We start from the raw sequence: 22,753 nt of genomic DNA, 5'->3' as shown, positions 1-22,753 counted from the left end.
TGTGTCCACCCTCTCACCATCTGGCATATCACACGTGGGTGGCGCAGGATCAGGCTATTCTCTCCGCTATCCAGTCTTCGCTCACGCCGAGTGTTTCGTCGATGGTCATCTTCGCCGCTACGTCCAGGGAGGCGTGGGCGGCCCTCCACACTAGTTTCGCCTCTCAGTCTCAGGCGCATGCGCACTCTATACGCACCGAGCTGGGTGAGACCAAGCTTGGCGATCTCAGCATCACGGAGTACTTCAACAAGATGACGAGCCTCGCCGACACCTTGGCCTCTGTTGGTCAGCCGCTTCAGGACGAGGACTTCACCACTTTTGTGCTTAACGGGCTTGATGATGATTATGACAATCTCATTGAGAACGTCCATGGTCGAGAGGATACGCTCCCGCGTCGTGAGCTCTAGCGCGCCTCCTTGGGCGTGAGCAGCGCATCAAGGCGCGCCGTGTTTCCCCCAGCTTCGCCTCCGCCAACGCCGCCACACGCGACAAACCTCAGAAGCCGGCCGCATCAGGTGGCAAACCACCGGCTTCCTCATCGCAGGCCTCGCGGGGCAACGCGCCGACCATCACTAGAGGGAGTCGCCCAGTTGCTTGTTGTTCTAGTTGCGGTGCTCCTCAGGCTTGTCAGCTTTGTGGCATCGATCGTCACCTCGCCTCTCGCTGCCACAGACACTACAAGCAAGACTTCCTTGGCCTATGGTTGTTGCAAGTATTACATGAAGGACGGACTGTGGTTGTTGCCTTCACTGTTATGCATTTTTTTTCTAGAAACAGAACACCATGCACAAGCAGCAAGTTCTCCTGTATACCATGTGAACAGGCATGCACGCAGCATCTTGCCATCTTCACGAAGTACCGGAAGATCATTTTGTCCGCATACAATAAAGTTCGTTCTCGAAGCTAATACTTTTATTGTGTGTGCAAGAAATATGCCATGAAAGTCATTTGCATTAGTTGGCTTATTAAGAAAAAGTCGAGAAACATGAATGAACTATGGCGGACCTGTCCACGACAACGGGACGGGACCAGTGAAGCTGAGGAGCAGGAGCTGCCAACTTGGGTCCATGGTCCATGCCACCCACCAATTTCTTCAGTCGACAGACAACACCTCATGCATGAAAAATGCAAGAAAATAAAGTTTGAATTGGCACTCCGCACGCACACTGACTATTGTGGCCACTGACTAGTACTACGTACTTGCAACGCATGGTTACACACATTCATGCACGAGCATAAGATGAGATGCACCACCCAAGCAGTTTTTGCCAAGATCACTTGAGAATCACCTGCACCCCAAACTGGTTTCTTGCTGAGTGTTCCTGCTTTTTGTATACATACCACAGGCCACAGCTGAATCCATGGCGAAATGCTTCCTGCTGCTCGCCTTCTTGGCGTTTCTCCTGCCGGCGGCCTATGTGACGTGCCACCCTGACGACCTTCAAGCGCCGCGGGGCTTCGCCGGGAAGGTACTTGGACCTCTCAAATAATTCATTTGGTTGGTGAGGTACCCAAGGGTTTGACACTACTCAAGGGCCTCACCGTTGTCGATCGTTCACTAGGTATTGCTTTCTCTAACTTGCTATTGTATGTGAAGAGCAATAGAAGAACACTCTAACAACAACAACCAAACACCATCACTGGGACCAACAACAGTGTCAGATCTGGAAGTGGCAACATTGTATCTGGGAGCGGCAACACTGTTGTATCTGGGGACAACAATAATGTTTCTGGAAGCAACAACACAGTCACATCTGGGAGCAGCAATGCCATACTTGACACCAACCATGTCGTAACTGGGAGCAACAATACTGTATCCGGCAATAACAATAGGGTAACTGGGAACAATAATGTTGTATCCGGGAGCATCCAAGTCGTGTCCGGGGACAACAAAGTCGTAACTGGCTAATGATCTGTTAGTGGATTGATTTCGGCTTCCCTGGTGCAGTTCATACGTCCTTGTCCAAGTTCAGTGTGGCTGACAATTACTTGGTGGGCCCAATTGTGTTTGGAACTTCATGGATATAGCATCCTACCTACTTAAAATAAAATTTCCCTAAAATATCTATAGAACGTTTTACATACTAAATGCTGGCCTGGACAGCAATGGCGACTTGCAGCTTAGGTACAAGTTTTCATCGTGGATGTCTAGATGTGGTTATTTCATCTATTCTGTTATCTGTAATGTGTGATGTTTTATTATATATGAAGATTGATCTATGAATTATAACTGCTCAATGTCATCTAGCTATACACTTCTCAGGTGATGCAATACGGATCGTTTGCCATGTGCACCTCGTAGTTCCTTTGTGACCAGTGATTACCTTCAATCTGTTTCTAGATGTACATACTCCCTCCTTTTAACTATATAGGGCTTAATGCGTTTTTCGAGGCTAACTTTGACCAAAAGTTAGAGCAATAATATCTGACAAGCAACTTACACAAAGCATATCGTCAAATTTGTATGTTAAAGGAGCTTCCAATGATATAATTTTCGCATTATAAATCTCATATAGTATTAATCTTGTCAATAGTCAAAGGCGGTATTGAAAAACGTATTAGGTCCTGTATAGATGGAAGGAGGGACTACTTCTTTTCTAGAGCTCTTCGAATTTATCGAATCCAGAAAATAAATTAATTTTGGCAAGGAAATGTATGCATGCCTTGGTTATCTCAAATCATCCCAGTTTCTCGGACCAACAATTATCACAGAGATTGTAGAAATAAAAAGAAAATAGGCCAGGCTAAGGTTGCTCCAGCGGCTGTGTACACGCGTCAGGGATAATAATTACAGATCAACAATCCACTGGTAAACATTGATAAATATATTTCGCAAATCTCTACTTTTAATGAAGCAGTTGGTAGTCTCGCTTCCAGGTTTTTTTTCGTCCCACCTTTCATGGTTTTTTTTGGTACCTCGTCCCACCTTACACTGAGCCGCCACGAACCGAAAAAACCGCGTACCGAAGCCCCCACCCACCCTCACGCATTCCAGGGTCCAACCTTCGATCGCTCCCAAGACAATCGAGCAAAAAAACCTACGAAAATTAACCAGCGAAAAAAAACTTAATGGAGGAGTTGGTAGTCCGGTACGGTTTATTTTCAACACTTTCCTAATGACAAAAGATCACGGATCTAACTTTCCTACCTTAGCCAAATCAACGAATCTCTCTCATTAATGCAATTTGCTTTAGGAAACAAATAATAGATTCTTTCCTACCTTAGCCAAATCAACGGATCTCTCCCATTAATGCAATTTGCTTTAGCAAACAAATAACAAATTCTTTCCTACCTTAGCCAAATCAACGAATCTCTCTCACTAAAGCAATTTTTCCTACCTTAGCCAAATCAATGGATCTCCCCCATTAATGCAATTTGCTTTAGCAAACAAATAATAGATTCTTTCCTACCTTAGCCAAATCAATGAATCTCTCTCATTAATGCAATTTGCTTTAGGAAACAAATAATAAATTCTTTCTTACCTTAGCCAAATCAATGGATCTCTCCCATTAATGCAATTTTCTTTAGCAAACAAATAATAGATTCTTTCCTACCTTAGCCAAATCAACGGATCTCTCTCATTAATGCAATTTGCTTTAGGAAACAAATAATAGATTTTCAGGAAGCAAATAATCTCTAATCTCTAATCTGTAATTCTCTAATTATTATTATTATTATTATTATTAATTAATCTCCATCTCTACTTTTTTATCTAAAAGAACCGTAAGGTTCCGTCTCCCCTCTTACGTCGTCCCACCTGTTCGTCCATCCTTTCTCACCCTACAGCGATTTCCTCTCCTCTCGGTCAATATTTGGTAATTCAATCAATTCACGGGTTAATACCTTATTTGGTTAATGCATAATACAATTAATTCAGGCCAATCACGGACGACATCTCTCCTATTCCTTCCTTTTAATTGTTTAGCTCCCTCTATCCTCCCTCGATCCTCTCCTTTATTCGCTCCTCCCAGATCTGTCATGGGTGCATCAAGTCAATCGTGATGGAGAGAGAGAGGGGGGGCCGCCCTGACTAGAGGAGAGGTAGCCGTTGGGGGAGGAGAGGATGCGGGAGACAGGTCGCCGTCGTGGGAAGGAGAGGATTCGGGTGGCAGGTCACTGGCCAAGGTAGAGGTCTGCCTGCTCTTCGTGCAGCGATGTAGCCAAGGTGCGTGACCACGCGCTGGTGTGCGTTGTGGCGCCGATGCATGTACGTTGTTGCGTGAGAGATGCAATTTTGCCGCTACGCTGCTGCTACTGTCTGTATTGCTGACGCTGCTATGCTGCTGCTTCTGTTCGTCCTACCATTCCATCACGTTGAACAGAACCTCACGCCTCTATTTCCCGTGAGGCCAATATTCAAAATCCTCCCTCCATATGAAATCCTTTGATACGACATTTTATGTAGATATTGGAATTTTCACTGCCAAACTTATTATCTGAAAATATCCCTTAGCTATTAGACCCTCCTTCCAGAGTATAACATGGTTGGCCTCCATCCAGTATAGCTTTTGTTATCTTATTCCTTTAGTGAATTTTTCTTGACATCGCAGGTGCATATGAAACTTCCCTACACAGCTGATGATTCAGATTCACGGGAAACATGAAAGCATGAATGGAACCTGAAGTCAAAATTCCAGGCTTTTTTCACGTCTTTAGTTCATGTATGGCTTGATTCTAGCTATCCATAATCTGGTGTGTTGCTGTGAGTAACTTCCACTGATCCATGAGACCATGAAAATTGTGTAATATTTCCTCTGAAAGGACCTTGATGTATTTCACATCAGCGGAAAAGTTTACCGTATGACCAGACTGTACAATTGTCCAAACAATAGTATGCTTTGTTTTTCATTTTTCTATGCTTGTAACTCAGTTTTCTGTATCCTCTCAACCTGACAATAGTCTCATTAGAGTGGAGTTAGCACTTTATCACGAATGACTTATCCTCATAGAAGGAAGTTTAATACTTATTTAACAAATCAGAGTTAATAATCCATGCTACGTGGTAAGTGCTTTTACATTTTGAAATATTAATGTGCTTTACATGGTTCGTGCTCCATCGATATTATGCAGCTCATGTGCAGGATACAAAATCTTCACCGAAGGAAAACAATTGCTTTCATTGGCATACCAGGATATATTCTGCAGTGGGTCTACAGCTAGGATGCATATGCATTTCCCACCTCTACAACTAACTTTTGTTTTAGCATGTCTATTAACATTTGCCTCTTCTCCTATATTAGAAAAGGATGGATATAGATATTATGATCTACGCCATATATGAAAAGGATGCTGGGCAACAAGGCATGGATATAGATGTTGCTGGAAGGCATGAAAGAATTTTTTACAGAACATGAGAAGATGGTGTGCACTATCTACCAGATGGCTCCCCTCGCCAATTGGCTTGCACATTTCTATTTTTATGTCATATTACTTGAACTTGTTCAATATACTAGCATTAGTAAAACATTTGCTATGCATTCTTCCTGAGAATCATGCTTTTGCTCTTTTCTGAATAATGTTATGTTTGAAAAGTCCATTTCCTATCTTTTGTAGAGAGTTAGAAGCTAGGATACATAGTGCCTGCTAGAGTGAGATAAAGTAGGCGGAATAGCTTGTTTGGGGGAAACATTATGCAAAATTCTTAAATTCATCTACATTAGCAACTCTTGAGAAAGTAGGAGGAAGAAATTATTTAATGGTAAAAGGAAGTCAACAGTGTGGCTTGATGTGCCCTAAAGATATATGTTAGAACAACAAGAATGTGCCATAAAGATATACATGCATAGTAGAACAATAGGATTGGATGCTCCCGTAGCAACGCACGGGCAATTACCTATAATACCTAAAAGAAACGCAGTGTTCCGTTTCCCGTCTTACGTCGTCGAACCCTTCCTCTAGCCTCCCTCCCGTGCGCTGTTGGTTTTCCCTGCGTACGTTCCACCCCAAACGTGATTCGTTCTTCTTAATTACGTGGTCCCGCCCCCATGTGATCTGGCAAAAGAACCAGCAAAACCATCATACCCACGCACGCAAGCAACGAAAAATCCACGCAAGCCGTGTCTCCTCCTCCCTGTTCAAACCCTAGCCGCCCCTTCCTAGTTGACACCGCTAGCGAGTAGCGCGTAGCACATGCACCAGTGCGGCCCTTCCGCGGTCCCCCTTGACCTCGCAATGAAACAGCCCGTCGGCATCGATGACGAGCCGGTGCGTCCGGTGTTGATTCATGTGGATGGGTCAAGCAGGACAGAGGGCGGTGGATCCGGGACATAGCCATGAAGTCTGCTTCGATGCGCGCCCAGTATTGTCTCGTGTGCATGGGTCGATCCTGGACGGCGGGCGATGGATCAAGGACGTACATAGCAGCTTTCACCTACGCAAACAGCTGACTACTCAACCTCCTCTCGGCGGTGGCAGCGGCCAGGTCTGGTTAGCTACCATTTATCTTTAATGCATGCCATGAAAGGCGATCAAGAGGAGCAATCATAAGCAGCGAGGTGTTCCAGGGCTACGAGCGCCAGTACTGGGACTCTGCGTCTGCGAGGTCTTCGCCAAGATTGCCACCCTCTCTTCCCGTGCCTATTTCTATTCGATGTTGTTGGTTTCGTCTTACATGGTGAGATCTAAGCAGACAAGATGAAGCAGAGGCTCTCTGAGATCCAGTCCGACGTGCAGGATACTAAATCGCTGGTAAATACTAGATTGTGTTTTATGATTTGATCATCCATTCCGCTGCCTTACATACTGCCTGTGGGACATTTGGCAGGTGGAGGCTTCATTTTGGACGTAGGTGAATGTGTGATTTCTGGAAGCTCTGTATATTAACTTCATGATCTGCTCTTGATTTCCTTCTTGGGGACTAGATTTGAAGATTTGCCAGCTACACCATCTAAAAATCAGGCTGCCGATCCGGGTACATTGCTACTCGGCCTTGCGTTCAATTGAAGTTTTCTGAGATCAACTCTTCTGAAACTTCAAAACGAGTAGTCCTCGTATTTTGAGGTTGCTACTTGCACATTGTTCATCTTTCTGTCAATTTTGTTCCATTATTTTGCACTCTATCTGCCAATTTGATTGCATGGTATAGGGTGCGATGGTGGCGTGGGCGCCGCACGGGGTAGGAGCAGTGCTCTGCACAGGCCAGCACAGGCCAGGAGCTAGCATCGCGCCAACGCCTCCATGAACGCCGCCATGACGCGTTGCATGGTGTCGTTGTCAAGTGTGACCCCCAACATCGCGATGTGTGCTCAAGCATGTCGTTTGTGGCTTCAAGCCGCCTGGTGGCCACCGTGGCATCATGGCTAAACAAGAGGTTGATGATGAAGAGCCTGCGATCGTCCGGGCGGATATGGCGGAGCATCCACGGCGATGTGGACGTGGCTGCAGCCGTGGCCGGATGGAGAAGCCTTAGGTCCTGGTAGATTATCTACTGATGGCATAATCCTCCAGAGCTACAATAGCCAGAAAGATGCCTTGCCGTGGGGAAGCCTCGCTGCTGGAAGTGCCATCAGTGATCTAATTTCAAGAGTCCAACAAGAGGTCAATGGAATTCTCATCTCCAATATGTTCGCATTCTAACATGTCCTTGTTGATTCAGCTGTTACATTGTGTCACAATTCACTTGTTTGTCACCTTTTTTCGTACTACTATGCACTGGAATGTCCATGTTTGCTAATTTGCAGATTGAATTGTTCTGATAAAGTATGCTAATATATGTCACTTCTTTCTGAAAGGTATCCAGAACTCTTAACTGCATTGCTCCAGTGATAACTTTTTCTTATTGTTGCCATTTTGTGTTCCGGTCAAGATTTTCTTCTTTCACAGACATTAGAAGTCTAGAACTGGGATAAAAATAAATAAAGTTTGGAATAAACTAGAATCTTAATAATCTTCAATATCTGCTCCACATGTGTGGAATCAATCATCCAGATATATATACTCGGATTGATGCAGCCATGCCCAATAAGAATCTTCATGTAAATAAATCGAAGGATTCTCTACTGATGAATAGGGAGATGCACCAGACATCATATGGTCTTTTCATTTTCGTGGTAAGACTGGACTGGCCTCAAGACTTAAGTATCTCGGAACCATGCTTTTCCTGCATAGTTTTCAACATGCTATTACATAGTCTATTAAGTGCGTGTGAAGATTCTTGAATTTACCCTGACATTATGGAACCTTTGTGTTGAAACAATTAAATATGTTAATCTATAATGATAGCAATGAAGACACGCAGTTCAGTTATCAGTACAGTGCAGATGGTCATGTGGCCATTATGGCCTATCTTCAGTATTGTGGTTAACATTGACAGGATTGATGTAATCTTCGAAACGACATGTTCCATTTTCCCTATGTATTTTTTGTTCAGATGCCCTACTACTGTTTTATTGACTGCAGGCAATCTATTTTGTATGGTATGATTTTGTTTGTTGGAGAGATACTAGCTGCCCCTTTTCCACCTGTTAGTAGGTTTTGTAGCAGACTTCTTATTGATATTATAGACATTCTAAGGTAGACGTGGTATTTTTAGTTAGACTGATTTCTTGTATTTTATCCACTGTTATAGGAGTTTGTTACCTTTGTTTTTTGATCGAAAATTAAAATGTGCATGCATTGTCGAAGTTTGTGAGGTAGAATTAATAACCTTATGGTTATTGATCAATATATATATATATATATATATATATATATATCTTGGATGTCCCATAGCAACGCAAGGGCATTCAGCTATCCTTGAAAAAAAGAACTGTCAAACCGATCAAGAACCTGCCAGGTCAAGCCTCTTCCTCCGCTGTTTGGCACTGCCTACCCCCTCTCCCCCGAATACCGTGACAGGGAAAGATCCGGTCCATCGAGAGAGACCGATGCTATCGACCATTGATGTCGCATGGGAGATCTGCGACAGTGGAAACAAGCTCCCCTTCCATCAACGGCGCCTCGAGGTCACTGACACGGGTGACCCAGCGATTCGCCGATGCCATCCCGAGCTACTTTGCCAACATCGTGGGCGTGGGCTACTGGCCTTCTAGGTACTCGACCGCCGGGCTTATCGAATTGGGCCGCCACGGTGCTGCTAGCCGCCGCCGGTCTCACTATAGATGCATCATGAGACGTCGGCCATGCCAGCATCGCCGCCTACGTTTCCCAAATCAGTTACCCGTACGGTCCATGCATACCCGGAGACGTTGGTGCGTTCACACTTCTCATGGATCTTTGTATTAGCCTGATAGTGTTGGGATCTCGAAATTTTGATGTAGGTGAAGAAGGGATTCCTATCTCGAAATTCTGCTGTAGGTGAAGCGCCTCCTGTAGGCCATGGAGATGACCAGGGATGCATTGGGAGGCAGGCGACGTAAAGCGCTGGAAAGGAGTATTGTATTATGTATGGTCCTCCTTCGCTTTTTGGAAGGTTGTATAGTTGTTTTGATACCTAAGATATAATTTCAGGTTCTACATACATATTGGTTTGAGATGTTTCCGTTTTTTATAATTTCAGTGAATAATGCAATCTGGATTTGTTTTATCATGCCAATTTGAGGCATTTTGTACGGGCTGGTTGGAGGAATATTATTTTTTGATGCACTATGTGTGAACATGTTGAAGGGGCAATGACCATCAACGAGCTTGTGGCAGAAGTTTGAATGTGAGTAGCTCCTATCTTTTGTGTACTTATTTTCAGTCTATCAATCAAAGTGTAGAATGATTACACGTGCAGTTATTTTGGTGTGAGCTTTGACAAGGGTTGCCGATTGTTATGTTGAAGAGGCTAAAATCTTCCTCGGTAAGTGATGTGCATTATGCATCTGATAAAAAAAAGAGGCTTTAGGGAGTTGATTGTGCCCATGAGAGGTGGTCCTGATATTAGGCTTGCTATAACATATCATATTTAACACGTAATGTTCTTTACCAACCAAATGTTCACGTTTTAGATTATAAAGAATGATGACCTCAAAGACAAAGAGCTCCAAGAACTCGGTTTTGAAACTTTTGGTTAGTCTGAGTAATGAAATGTGACCCTACTAGAAGTTCTACCTCATTTCAGTTCTTCTCTTTTCCATTTAATTATCTATCTCATTCCAAGCTAACTGTCTTACATACCTATATCTTTCAATACAAGACTACACGAGGACTATGGGATATGGGATATCAAGCTCCTTCAAATAATCTGCACCAGTTCTTCTGGAGAATAATGTATATGCATGGTCTACAATGGAGTTTACAAGATAGATTCACTTACTCAAAGATTCGGCCTAACATTTTCCATAAGGATTATGTATGTTATACCAACTCTCGGTAATCTCTACTACTAATGTCTTAGTTGGTAGTCTCGCCTCACTCCACCTCATCCCACCACTCCTATCTTTCGCCCACCTTTGACATCATCACATCACAGCATGGGCTGGCCCATTAACATGTATGTGAACGCAATCCTCCCATCGCCTGCCCTCCTCGCGATAATCCCGACGTCCTCGCGCTGCCGTCCTCTTCTCTCTGATCTCCTCTACCAGCGTGCCTTCCTTGCGATCCTCCCGACGTGTCCTCGCGTCGCCATACTCTTCTCCCCAAACTCCTCTACCAGGGGACTCCTCTATGACCCAGGCAGAGCGAACATTGTACGCGGGTTTTTTGGCTTTCACCGGTTCGTTCTCTACCCCTCCTCCATGACTCCCTCGCCATCGATTTTTTCGACGTCTAAATGCAATCCCTTCGTGGGGAAGTATGGTGTGAAGGAGAGAGGCCGTGATGGCGAAGGTGAGGTGGGCGTCATCCCGTTTTAAAGGAGAGGGCTCCAGCGAGAAATGTCTCACTACGGCAAAAACCGAGCGGAAGGGGAGGGTCCGACAGAAAAACATAAGGGTGTGTCATGGGGTGGAGTTTTTATGTTGCTACACTAGATCGTGGGAACCTGACGTCGACCTTAAGGTTGGTGTATGAGAGAGAAATAAGCTTCAATATCAATAATTTATCTGATTCATTTATATATAGTATAGCCCGTAGCAACGCACGGGCGTTTTACTAGTACATAAGTGGGAGATGTGTCCTTGTGACACCAGAACTGACTACCGCCGTGCCGAGGATTCGATTGTCCAACCTTTGCCCTATCTGACTCACGGGGGTTACCCCGGTTATTAAGGATAAACCAGACTAATGCAAGAGTGTTTGATGACTGCATAGTCTCCCCAGGGACTTGGTTCGAGTTACCATAATGACCTTATTATCACCATCTTTCGGCATAGCCTCCCTCTCCTATCTGCGTTTTACCTCTCTTGTTCCAGTATTTTGTGTCGCAGGTACCATCGAGCCCTATTGCCCTAAGATCAAGGTAGAGACAACAAACAAGAGACAAAATAGTTGCACCATAATACTCCCTCCGTACTAAAATAAGTGTCTCAACTTTAGCACAACTTGTTGTACTATAGTTGAGACACTTAGAGCCTGTTCTAATTTCCTCCGGCTTCTATCTCGTGTGAAGCTGTCCAAAAAAAAGCTGTCCCAAACGGTTTAGCTCATAGAGTCTGAATTCAAGAAGCTCAGCCCGCCTCCAGTCCAACTCCATAAAAACAAGAAACAGGTATTTACAGACAAATTGCCCCCACTAAAGAAAATGTTTCAGATAGCCGGTGCATACGGTCATCCCTTTTCCTCAAATCATTCGCTTGAGCAGGCAGTTCCTCTCCTCTCTCTCTCTCGACGTAACCCTCCTGCCGCCGCCGCCCACGCCGCCGGGGCCAGCTCCCCCCTTCTCCGGTCGGCGCTTCCCTCCGCCGCCAGATCCGGCATCTACAACACCATTCTCGTCGGTTCCCGTTCAAAAACACCACCCCAGAGCTGCATCCCCACCGGCACCCAACACAGCACCCCCACCGGCTCCAGACACAACCTCGACGCCGGTGCTGACCTCGACGAACCCCGCCTGAACCTCCAAGTCCCCCTCTCCGACGGCATCAACCCTCCATACAGTACACAAATGCTCTAAATTGTAGTAAGATGTTCCTGTGAAAAAAAACTGGTTAAAAGCCCAACAGTTTCCCTCATGTTTAGGCCAATTTACCTAGGTTGGGCGACTCTTCTCGTTCCAGCCGGCCCATTATGGGCTAGCGACCAAAAAGCCAGCAATCGCGGGAGCTCCTATACCCCGCTTTTTGCGTCAAATGGAGCGTGTGCCGCATAGCGGGTCCCCGACTGGGCCGGCCCACTACAATGAATTAAGTTGAATGCTAAACTTTACGACGCAAAAATCTAGAGAAAATAAAGGAAAATGTCTATAATCAATCGGTTGATTTCTATCTCTCGTAAACCTCCTTTATAGCACGCCATGTGCCTCACAGGCCCACAAGCCCACCTGCCGCCACCTTATCTCTTAGCCGAAGGGTCTCGTCTTCCCTGGAGCGCTTCTGTCCATCCCCATCTCTTCTCTATTCCATCTCTCCTCCCTCTCTCATCCCTCAATCCCGTCCAACCCAGATTCGGGGCCATGCCGCCGGTGCCAACAACCCTCCCACTCACTTTCTCTCCCTCCGGCAAAGCTCCAACACAAATCCCAGCACCGATGTGAAAGATCCATCGCAGGGCATCGCTGCTGCAAAGGGGGGACGAGGGTTCGGTGTGGCCACCGGAGCTGCGTGGTAGTGGCCACCGGAGCTGCAGATGACGACGGTGTCGAAGGCGAGTCACCACTCGCTGCACATGCTATAGTCGGGACAGGAGGCTGAGGAGAGGAGCATCGCAACATCGGGCCGCCAGAGCTCCGTCGCCACCGCGTGCTGTGTCGCAGCATCGCCGTCACCGTCATGCATCCGCCCTCGTGGCCGCCTGATTCGCCGCGCGCACCTCGACACCGTCGTGTCGCGCTGCAGTGAAGCTTTGTCGGCGCCCGTCTAGTGCTGCGGTGGAGCTTTGACGGGGGGCAGCGGTGCTGCAATGGAACACGACCGTGCGATGGTGGTGATGCTACAATGAAGCTTCGCCGGCGGCTGTCCGGGTGCTACGATGGAGCACCGCCCTGTTGGTGTTGGTGCTGCAACAAAACATCGTCGAGGTTGCAATGAAGCTCCCGTGAGGTCGCAGTGAAGCGCCACGGCGGTTGTTTGAGCTCTGACGAGGTTAGGCGGTCGTTGGAAGCTCCGGCGAGGTTGCAGTGAAGCGCCGTGTCGGTCGTTGGAAGCTCCGGCGAGGTTGCAATGAAGCACCGCCGGACGCCGTCGGTGCTGCCATGGGAGCTGCTGTATGATGCTGCCGTGAGAGCTGCGTGGTGCCACTTGATCCTGTGGCTGGCAGCATCTGAATCGGATGGCTGTGAGGGTGGCTTAATTTTGTAACAAATCAACCGGTTGATTTGTAGCAGCCCCCAAAAATAAAAGCGCTAGGAGGACTCGAACATGCAACCTCGCGCGCCTAACAGCTTGCAACTAGCCACTTGACCTGAAGCAGCCAGATGGCAAATGATTAGCACCAAGCTTTAAGAACAGACAATAGAAGAAATGTATTTAAAAGTCAAACTTTTTTCAAACTTTCCGGCCACGTCAAGGAACTGCTGCACCACGTCAAGGAACTGCTGCACCAAGCTGAAATAGCTGTTCGGTTTTGACCTTTCCGGCCATAGCTGATCCACAACAGACCTCATGGAGAGTCTGGACAACCTATTTAGTTCGGCCCATTCAGCTAATTGGTCAGTCAATGAAAGCGGACGCTCAGGAGAATGGAATTGTCAACAAAGCTGCTGGTCTACTCCACGGTCCGTCTGACCCTGGAAATACTTGGCCGCATCGGCAGCGCTCGCCGCCAAATCCATATATACATCCTCCGAACTCCACAGCCGATCTAGAGGGGCATACCGTGGATCTCCGAACTTCCTCCGCAACATAAAGGATTTCCCAGTTACAATATCCCCGGCTTCCCGCAGCTCCTCCTTCTTTTCCCTCATAGCAGAGCGGAGGTCCTTTCTCGTCGCAGCAGCCTTCTCAAGGTCCGATGCCTTCGCTTGGTTTTCCTTTTCAAGAACCCGGCAACGGTCGGCGGCGGCTTTTAATTCTATGGCCATCTTGGCCATCTTGTCTCGGCTCCCACCATGCGCGGCCTTCTCGGCTTGCAATTCTTCGGCCGCCTTCAAAGCAGCCGCATTACCCAACCTCACTTGTTCCTTGGCTCGGGCAAGTTCTGCCCGCAAGGCTTCAACAGTGGCAGCTCCATCTACAGTCACAACATATTAAAGACACTGGCATCATGCTACTCTTCCTATGTGGCGTTTACCAGATAATGACACTTACCCTGTGCCTCGTCAAGCCTTTTGTTAACAAGCTCGATGTCGACATCTGCTGCATCCAACTGCCATTCTAAATGGGCAAACTCGCTAGTCCGGCTAGCCACTGGAGCTTCCATCACCTGCACATAGAGGCAGTATGGTTATTACCTGGGAATATGATCCTCTGTTCGTCGTTGTTTCCGATGACAACCAGAGTCTCAGGGGCTACTATCTACACAGGGCACACCTAGCATGTGCAGGACTATCATACATTCTTTTACGTACCTCAAAGCCTGTCAGAAGACTCATAAAAGATTCATGTAATCCGCTTTCGGCGGACGATATTCTCTCCATCACCGTATTCATCAGCACACGGTGTTTATCTGACATGGCCGCTCGCCCCACCAACTCCCTCAGAACATCCGATCGCACACTAGACGGTGCCGGACTCTTTTGTCTGCTCTCTTCGGGGGGCGGACACTTGGAGCTTCGGGGGTCAATGGGATTATCTTCTAGCCTCACCGGACTCGAAGAGGCCCTCCGGGACGACACTTCAGGGTCGCCCACTTCCAGAGCGGAGGAATCCGGAGGAGGCGTTTCGCTCTCCATCATCTCTGGAAGAAGATCCCCCGAAGACGAGCTCATTTGAGAGGGGCTAAGGCCCGAACTGCAAAAATATATGCGGTGGTTATTTTCTCAGAAGAAAAAGATGGCATATTTGTACTATTAAAGTATTTCGGGTCACTTACGACTCGCGGGAGAATTGATCCCCCCGCGGACTTTGTGCGGCAACAACGCCCCCCAAGGTAGGACCCTCTGTGGGAGACTTCTTCTCCCGTTTGGAAGCTTCGGCTTCCGAATCCCCGGGCGCAGTCCTTTTCCTCTTCTGGTCATCTTCCTTCATGGAGATGCTCGCTCCCTCAGTTAGAATGGGCAGCGTTGGGGGCCCGCGTCCGCCCGCATTATCCTCCACAGTATCTTACTTCAAGGGCTCCGGGCAAGGTGTAGTCTGGAGCATCTTTTCCAATACCGGATTTTCCAAACCCTCAGGGAGGGGGGCCGAACACCGAATCAACTTCGCCTTTGTTAGCCAGTCCTGGTCAAAAAGCGAACTCTCAGAAATAACTTCGTAACAAAGGAGAGATAGTATGTTCGGCCGGAAGATGCCTTACCTGTTCGGCGGCGCGGTTACTACTCAGGCCCACGTCCTCGGTAATTTCCGGACACTCTACCTGAGGTCCGAAGAATGACTTGTACATCTCCTCGTGCGTCAGGCCGAGAAAATTTTGAATGACACGCGGTCCCTCGGGATTGAACTCCCTCAGGCGAAGAGGTCGGCGTTTGCAAGGCTGGACTTGACGAACCAGCATAACTTGTATTACCACAACCAAACTGAAATCTCCATTGAAGAGATCTCGAATGCGGCTTTGCAGTATAGGCACGTCCTTGGCTAGACCCCAGCTCAGACCTCTGCTGATCCATGACATCAGTTGTGGTGGAGGGCCCGAGCAGAAAACAGGGGCGGCCGCCCACTTGGCACTTCTAGGAGCCGTGATGTAGAACCACTCCTGTTGCCACAATTCATACACCTCTGGGATGGAACCTTTGGGCCACGGAGCTCCCGTCATCTTGCGTATTGAGGCACCTCCACACGCTGCATGTTGCCCCTCGATCATCTTCGGCTTCACTTCAAAGGTCTTGAGCCATAGGCCAAAGTGAGGGGTAACCCGAAGGAAGGCCTCGCACACGACAATAAATGTCGTGATATGAAGAAAGGAGTCCGGAGCTAGATCATGGAAGTCTAGCCCGTAATAAAACATCAAACCCCTGACGAAAGGATCCAAAGCAAGGCCTAGACCTCGGAGGAAGTGGGAGACGAACACGACGTTCTCGTTGGGTTCGGGGGTGGGGACGGCCTGCCCTCGGGGAGGTAGCCGATGCAAAATCTCGGCGGTCAGATATCTGGCCTCCCTCAACTTTTTGATGTCTTCTTCCGTGACGGAGGAAGGCACCCATCGGCCTTGAAGGCTAGATCCGGACATGACTGAAGGTTTGGAGCACCTGACCTGAACTTTGGGCGTTTGAGCTTGAGGTGGGGGAAGGATTCGATTGAGCACGGGAGGGAAAAATAAAAGCCTTGTCCCTTTATAAAGAGGGTGAATATCAAGCGTCCTCTCCGTGTCCGTTTGGACTTGCCTATAATCTAGGAGTCCTAGAAGCGGTTAGGTTACCCACGCCTGTATTGATGAGAATCCCGGAATAAAGGGACATGATCTCTGCTTTAACAAGACGTGCCAAGGAAACCACCTCGCATGACGCGCTGAGGTGGGATAATGAAACAACTCGGATAAAGGCTTGGCCGTGGTGTGTCACACTACGGAGTACGTTAGCAGATTAGATTTGTGTAAATATTATTCTCTCTATGGCAATATGTGGAAACTTATTTTGCAGAGCCGGACATTATCTTTGTGTTCAAAATCTTCTATAAAGTACTTGGAGGAGGAACCCGCCTTGCAATGCCAAAGACAATCTACGCGCCGGACTCGTCGTCATTGAAGCCTGGTTCAGGGGCTACTGAGGGAGTCCTGGATTAGGGGGTGTCCGGATGGCCGGACTATACCTTTAGCCGGACTCCTGGACTATGAAGATACAAGATTGAAGACTTCGTCCAGTGTCCGGAAGGGACTTTCCTTGGCATGGAAGGCAAGCTTGGCGATACGGATATGTAGATCTCCTACCATTGTAACCGACTTTGTGTAACCCTAACCATCTCCGGTGTCTATATAAACCGGAGGGTTTTAGTCCGTAGGACAACATACACAACAACAATCATACCATAGGCTAGCTTCTAGGGTTTAGCCTCCCTGATCTCGTGGTAGATCTACTCTTGTACTACCCATATCATCAATATTAATCAAGTAGGACGTAGGGTTTTACCTCCATCGAGAGGGCCCGAACCTGGGTAAAACTTCGTGTCCCTTGCCTCCTGTTACCATCCGGCCTAGACGCAAAGTTCGGGACCCCCTACCCGAGATCCGCCGGTTTTCACACCGACAGAGACCATCTTCATCCTACGCCTCCTACGGATTGATAAACCTTAGGTCATCCACTTGAGGGAAATTTGCTACTGTCCTACAAACCTCTGCACTTGGAGGCCCAACAACGTCTGCAAGAAGAAGGTTGTGTAGTAGACATCAGCTGCTATAGGCTGAGCAAGAACCGTTCTTACCTACGCATCAAAACCACAACGATAGTTCATCAAGTTAGTGTTGTTTTAACCTTCTCAAGGACCGGGCGTAGGCACACTCGGTTCAACTAAAGTTGGAGAAACTGACACCCGCCAGCCACCTGTGTGCAAAGCACGTCGGTAGAACTAGTCTCGCGTAAGCGTACGCGTAATGTCGGTCCGGGCCGCTTCATCCAACAATACCGCCGAACCAAAGTATGACATGCTGGTAAGCAGTATGATTTGTATCGCCCACAACTCACTTGTGTTCTACTTGTGCATATAACATCTACGCATAAATCTGGCTCTGATGTCACTGTTGGGGAACGTAGTAATTTCAAAAAAATTCCTACACACACGCAAGATCATGGTAATGCATAGCAACAAGAGAGGAGAGTGGCGTCCACGTACCCTCGTAGATCATTAAGCGGAAGCGTTATAACAATGCGGTTGATGTAGTCGTACGTCTTCACGATCGACCAATCCTCATCACCGAACGTACGGCACCTCCGCGTTCCGCACACGTTCAGCTCGGTGACTTCCCGCGAACTCATGATCCAGTAGAGCTCGAGGGAGAGTTTCGTCAACACGATGGCGTGGTGATGATGTTGATGAAGCTACCATCGCAGGGCTTCGCCTAAGCATCGCTACGATATAACCGAGGTGGATTATGGTGGAGGGGGCACCGCACATGGCTAGCAGATCAACAGATCAATTGTTGTGTCTATGGGGTGCCCCCCTACCCCCGTATATAAAGGAGCTAGGGCAGAGGCAGATGGACAAGGAGGAGGGCGTGCCAAGGGGGAGTCCTACTCCCACCGGGAGTAGGACTCCCTCTTTTCCTAGTTGGAGTAGGAGAGGAGAAGGAAGGGAGGGAGGAAGAAAAGGAAAGGGGGCGCCGCCCCCCTCCTTGTCCAATTCGGACTAGAGGGGGAAGGGCGCGCGGCTGCCCTTGGCCGCCCCTCCTCTTCTCCCACTAAGGCCCATTAGACCCAATATACTCCCGGGAGGGTTCCGGTAACCCCCCGGTACTCCGGTAAATGTCCGAAACCTCCTGAAACACTTCCGGTGTCTGAACATAGTCGTCCAATATATCGATCTTTACATATCGATCATTTCGAGACTCCTCGTCATGTCCGTGATCATATCCGGGACTCCGAACTACCTTCGGTACATCAAAACACAAAAACTCATAATACCGATCGTCACAGAACTTTAAGCGTGCGGACCCTACGGGTTCGAGAACTATGAAGACATGACCGAGACATGTCTCCGGTCAATAACCAATAGCGGAACATGGATGCTCATATTGGTTCCTACATATTCTACGAAGATCTTTATCGGTCAAACCGCATAACAATATACGTTGTTCCCTTTGTCATCGGTATGTTACTTGCCCAAGATTTGATCGTCGGTATCTCAATACCTAGTTCAATCTCGTTACCGGCAAGTCTCTTTACTCGTTCCGTAATGCATCATCCCACAACTAAATCATTAGTCACATTGCTTGCAAGGCTTATAGTGATGTGCATTATCGAGAGGGCCCAGAGATACCTCTCCAACAATCGGAGTGACAAATCCTAATCTTGATCTATGCCAACTCAACAAGTACCATCGGAGACACCTGTAGAGCACCTTTATAATCACCCAGTTATGTTGTGACGTTTGGTAGCACACAAAGTGTTCCTCCGGTAATCGTGAGTTGCATAATCTCATAGTCATAGGAACATGTATAAGTCATGATGAAAGCAATAGCAGTAAACCAAAACGATCAAGTGCTAAGCTAACGGAATGGGTCAAGTCAATCACATCATTCTCCTAATGATGTGATCCCATTGATCAAATGACAACTCATGTCTATGGCTAGGAAACTCAACCATCTTTGATCAACGAGCTAGTCAAGTAGAGGCATACTAGTGACACTTTGTTTGTCTATGTATTCACACATGTATTATGTTTCCGGTTAATACAATTCTAGCATGAATAATAAACATTTATCATGATATGAGGAAATAAATAACTTTATTATTGCCTCTAGGGCATATTTCCTTCACGGGGCCCAGTGTCATCGTCTTGGTCTTCGTGTGGGGTCCATCAGTTGCGGAACCCACCGCCAGGGCGTCACTGTGGCACGTCTCCGGTCGCATCACGGAGTAGTTGGAACAGTACCGGGCCACGCGGATCAGCGAAGCGGCACGCATTGTAGCCATGCATCCTCTGGTCAGCGGAGAGGGGGCACTATTGCCATGCTCCTCGTCTTGGAGCGGTTGTCTTGTCGTATGAGTGGATTGGACGGGCGTCTGCCGGCCCGATGGAAAATTTGGGAGATCGTTGCAATCAATCGTCGCCGTCACAGGTGGAGATCTCACTATGATTTAGGATATGCGCTGGGTGCCTCCACCTCGATGGAGATCGTGGGATCAACAACTATCATCCGTGACGTGCGCTTCTGGCCAGGCAAGTAAATAAGATTGTGAATACGCTTTGGAGCGTATCTTTGCACTGATAGAGGGAAAAGAAAACAACAGGTCGATGCCACGTTCACGTACGCAAGAAGGCGTGTCTGTGGCGATCGTGTGAGCATGGAGTATTGGGGATGCTCAGCCCCTCATACAAGATCAGGTTACAAGGATAAAAGCGCTAAGCCCTTTGGCTCTGGCAGTGGCCCAGGAGTGAGCGTCGTCTTTAATAGTGGTGACCACAGTCGGGGTAGATGGGGCGATCTTGTCGAAGGTGACCGCATTACAGTGGCGCCAAAGCGTCCATGCCACAAGGCCGGCCAAGGTAGTGAGGTCGCGTCGAGTGGTCGCAGGCAGCCTGAGGAGGGCCGTGGATAGCCAGTCGAAGAAGCCGGAAGATCCGTCGGGCGGGGGATGGAGGGGCAGCACCAAGTTAGGATCTCATGCCAAACAGAACGAGTGAAAACGCATCACACCAAGATGTGTTGCAGAGTCTCTGGCTCCTGAAGACAAAGGACGCAAGCCGGCTCGTGCTTTAGTCCACGCCGAGCGAGCCGATCGGCGGTCCAGCATCGGTTTAAGGAGGCCAGGTATATGAAAAACTTCACCGATAGGGGCGCGCCGGACTTCCACACAAGATGCCAGTGCTCGGGTTGTTAGACTGTATATACGTAATCTTGTATAGGCCTTGTATTGTACCTCTTGGTACATCTATATAATGAGATAGCCACACCTCGTTTTAGGGTGTCGAGCCAGTTTCCCAAACCCTATGTTTGACATGGTATCAGTTTAGGTTACGATGTCTTCCGCTGCACCACCTCCCGCCGCCGCCGCGCCGATCTCGACCGCCACAGCCGCATCGGCCCTCGCCCCGATGTTGCCCTTCATGGCCTCCCGCCCCCTCGCGACGATGTACGGTGCCGTGTCGCCGCTGCCCACTTCCCCGCAGGCTTCGGGGTCTCCGGACGCTCCAATCGTCCCAACCGAGCCCGCGGCGCTGCCGGCCCCTGGCGGCCCTCCTCCGCCGAGTCCGCACCCGTGGTGCGGTGCTCCCGCGCCATCCTATGGTGCGCCCCCGCCGCCGTCATCCTTCTGGTCTATGTTGCGCCGCTGCCGCAACCCTACACGGTAGTGCCGCATCCGCCGCCACCGCACCACTACTACCAGGCACCGCCGCCGTCCTATGGGGGCGCGGCCTCCTCGTCGTACGGTGCCCCTGCAGCGCCCGGCCAAGGTGCTTCGGCTGCTGCAGGTGCTGGCCCCTACGCCGCACTGGCCACCTACGATCCTCCTGCAGCGCCCGGGCACGGCGCTTTGGCTGCCGCCTCTGCGGGGTCCTACTCCTCCCCTGGCGCCTATGCGCTGGTCCCTCGTCCAGAGATGGCCCTGTCCATGGATCCCTATGCCCCACTGGCGCAGGCGTACATTGCTCAAACCGCGGCGCCGCCGCCGTTTTATTTCTCGCACCTGCTGCCGGTGAAGCTCGCGCCGGACAACTACCTGTCATGGCGTGCTCAGGTCTTGCCTCTACTCTGCAGCCGCTACTTGGAGGGCTACGTCGACGGATCCATCCTGTGTCCACCCTCTCACCATCTGGCATATCACACGTGGGTGGCGCAGGATCAGGCTATTCTCTCCGCTATCCAGTCTTCGCTCACGCCGAGTGTTTCGTCGATGGTCATCTTCGCCGCTACGTCCAGGGAGGCGTGGGCGGCCCTCCACACTAGTTTCGCCTCTCAGTCTCAGGCGCATGCGCACTCTATACGCACCGAGCTGGGTGAGACCAAGCTTGGCGATCTCAGCATCACGGAGTACTTCAACAAGATGACGAGCCTCGCCGACACCTTGGCCTCTGTTGGTCAGCCGCTTCAGGACGAGGACTTCACCACTTTTGTGCTTAACGGGCTTGATGATGATTATGACAATCTCATTGAGAACGTCCATGGTCGAGAGGATACGCTCCCGCGTCGTGAGCTCTAGCGCGCCTCCTTGGGCGTGAGCAGCGCATCAAGGCGCGCCGTGTTTCCCCCAGCTTCGCCTCCGCCAACGCCGCCACACGCGACAAACCTCAGAAGCCGGCCGCATCAGGTGGCAAACCACCGGCTTCCTCATCGCAGGCCTCGCGGGGCAACGCGCCGACCATCACTAGAGGGAGTCGCCCAGTTGCTTGTTGTTCTAGTTGCGGTGCTCCTCAGGCTTGTCAGCTTTGTGGCATCGATCGTCACCTCGCCTCTCGCTGCCACAGACACTACAAGCAAGACTTCCTTGGCCTATGGTTGTTGCAAGTATTACATGAAGGACGGACTGTGGTTGTTGCCTTCACTGTTATGCATTTTTTTTCTAGAAACAGAACACCATGCACAAGCAGCAAGTTCTCCTGTATACCATGTGAACAGGCATGCACGCAGCATCTTGCCATCTTCACGAAGTACCGGAAGATCATTTTGTCCGCATACAATAAAGTTCGTTCTCGAAGCTAATACTTTTATTGTGTGTGCAAGAAATATGCCATGAAAGTCATTTGCATTAGTTGGCTTATTAAGAAAAAGTCGAGAAACATGAATGAACTATGGCGGACCTGTCCACGACAACGGGACGGGACCAGTGAAGCTGAGGAGCAGGAGCTGCCAACTTGGGTCCATGGTCCATGCCACCCACCAATTTCTTCAGTCGACAGACAACACCTCATGCATGAAAAATGCAAGAAAATAAAGTTTGAATTGGCACTCCGCACGCACACTGACTATTGTGGCCACTGACTAGTACTACGTACTTGCAACGCATGGTTACACACATTCATGCACGAGCATAAGATGAGATGCACCA

At 48.8% G+C, this 22,753-nt stretch overlaps 1 pseudogene; it reads left to right on the top strand.

Moving 5' to 3' along the window:
* The first annotated feature begins 1,253 nt into the window (after positions 1 to 1,253).
* Positions 1,254 to 2,224, top strand: LOC125539314 (uncharacterized; annotated as a pseudogene).
* Positions 2,225 to 22,753: the final 20,529 nt, after the last annotated feature.

Source organism: Triticum urartu, chromosome 1A (assembly GCF_056163025.1).
Source record: "Triticum urartu cultivar PI428250 chromosome 1A, HENAU_Tu73, whole genome shotgun sequence".
NCBI classification, from domain to species: Eukaryota; Viridiplantae; Streptophyta; class Magnoliopsida; order Poales; family Poaceae; genus Triticum; species Triticum urartu.
This window is presented reverse-complemented; position numbering and strand designations above follow the sequence as displayed.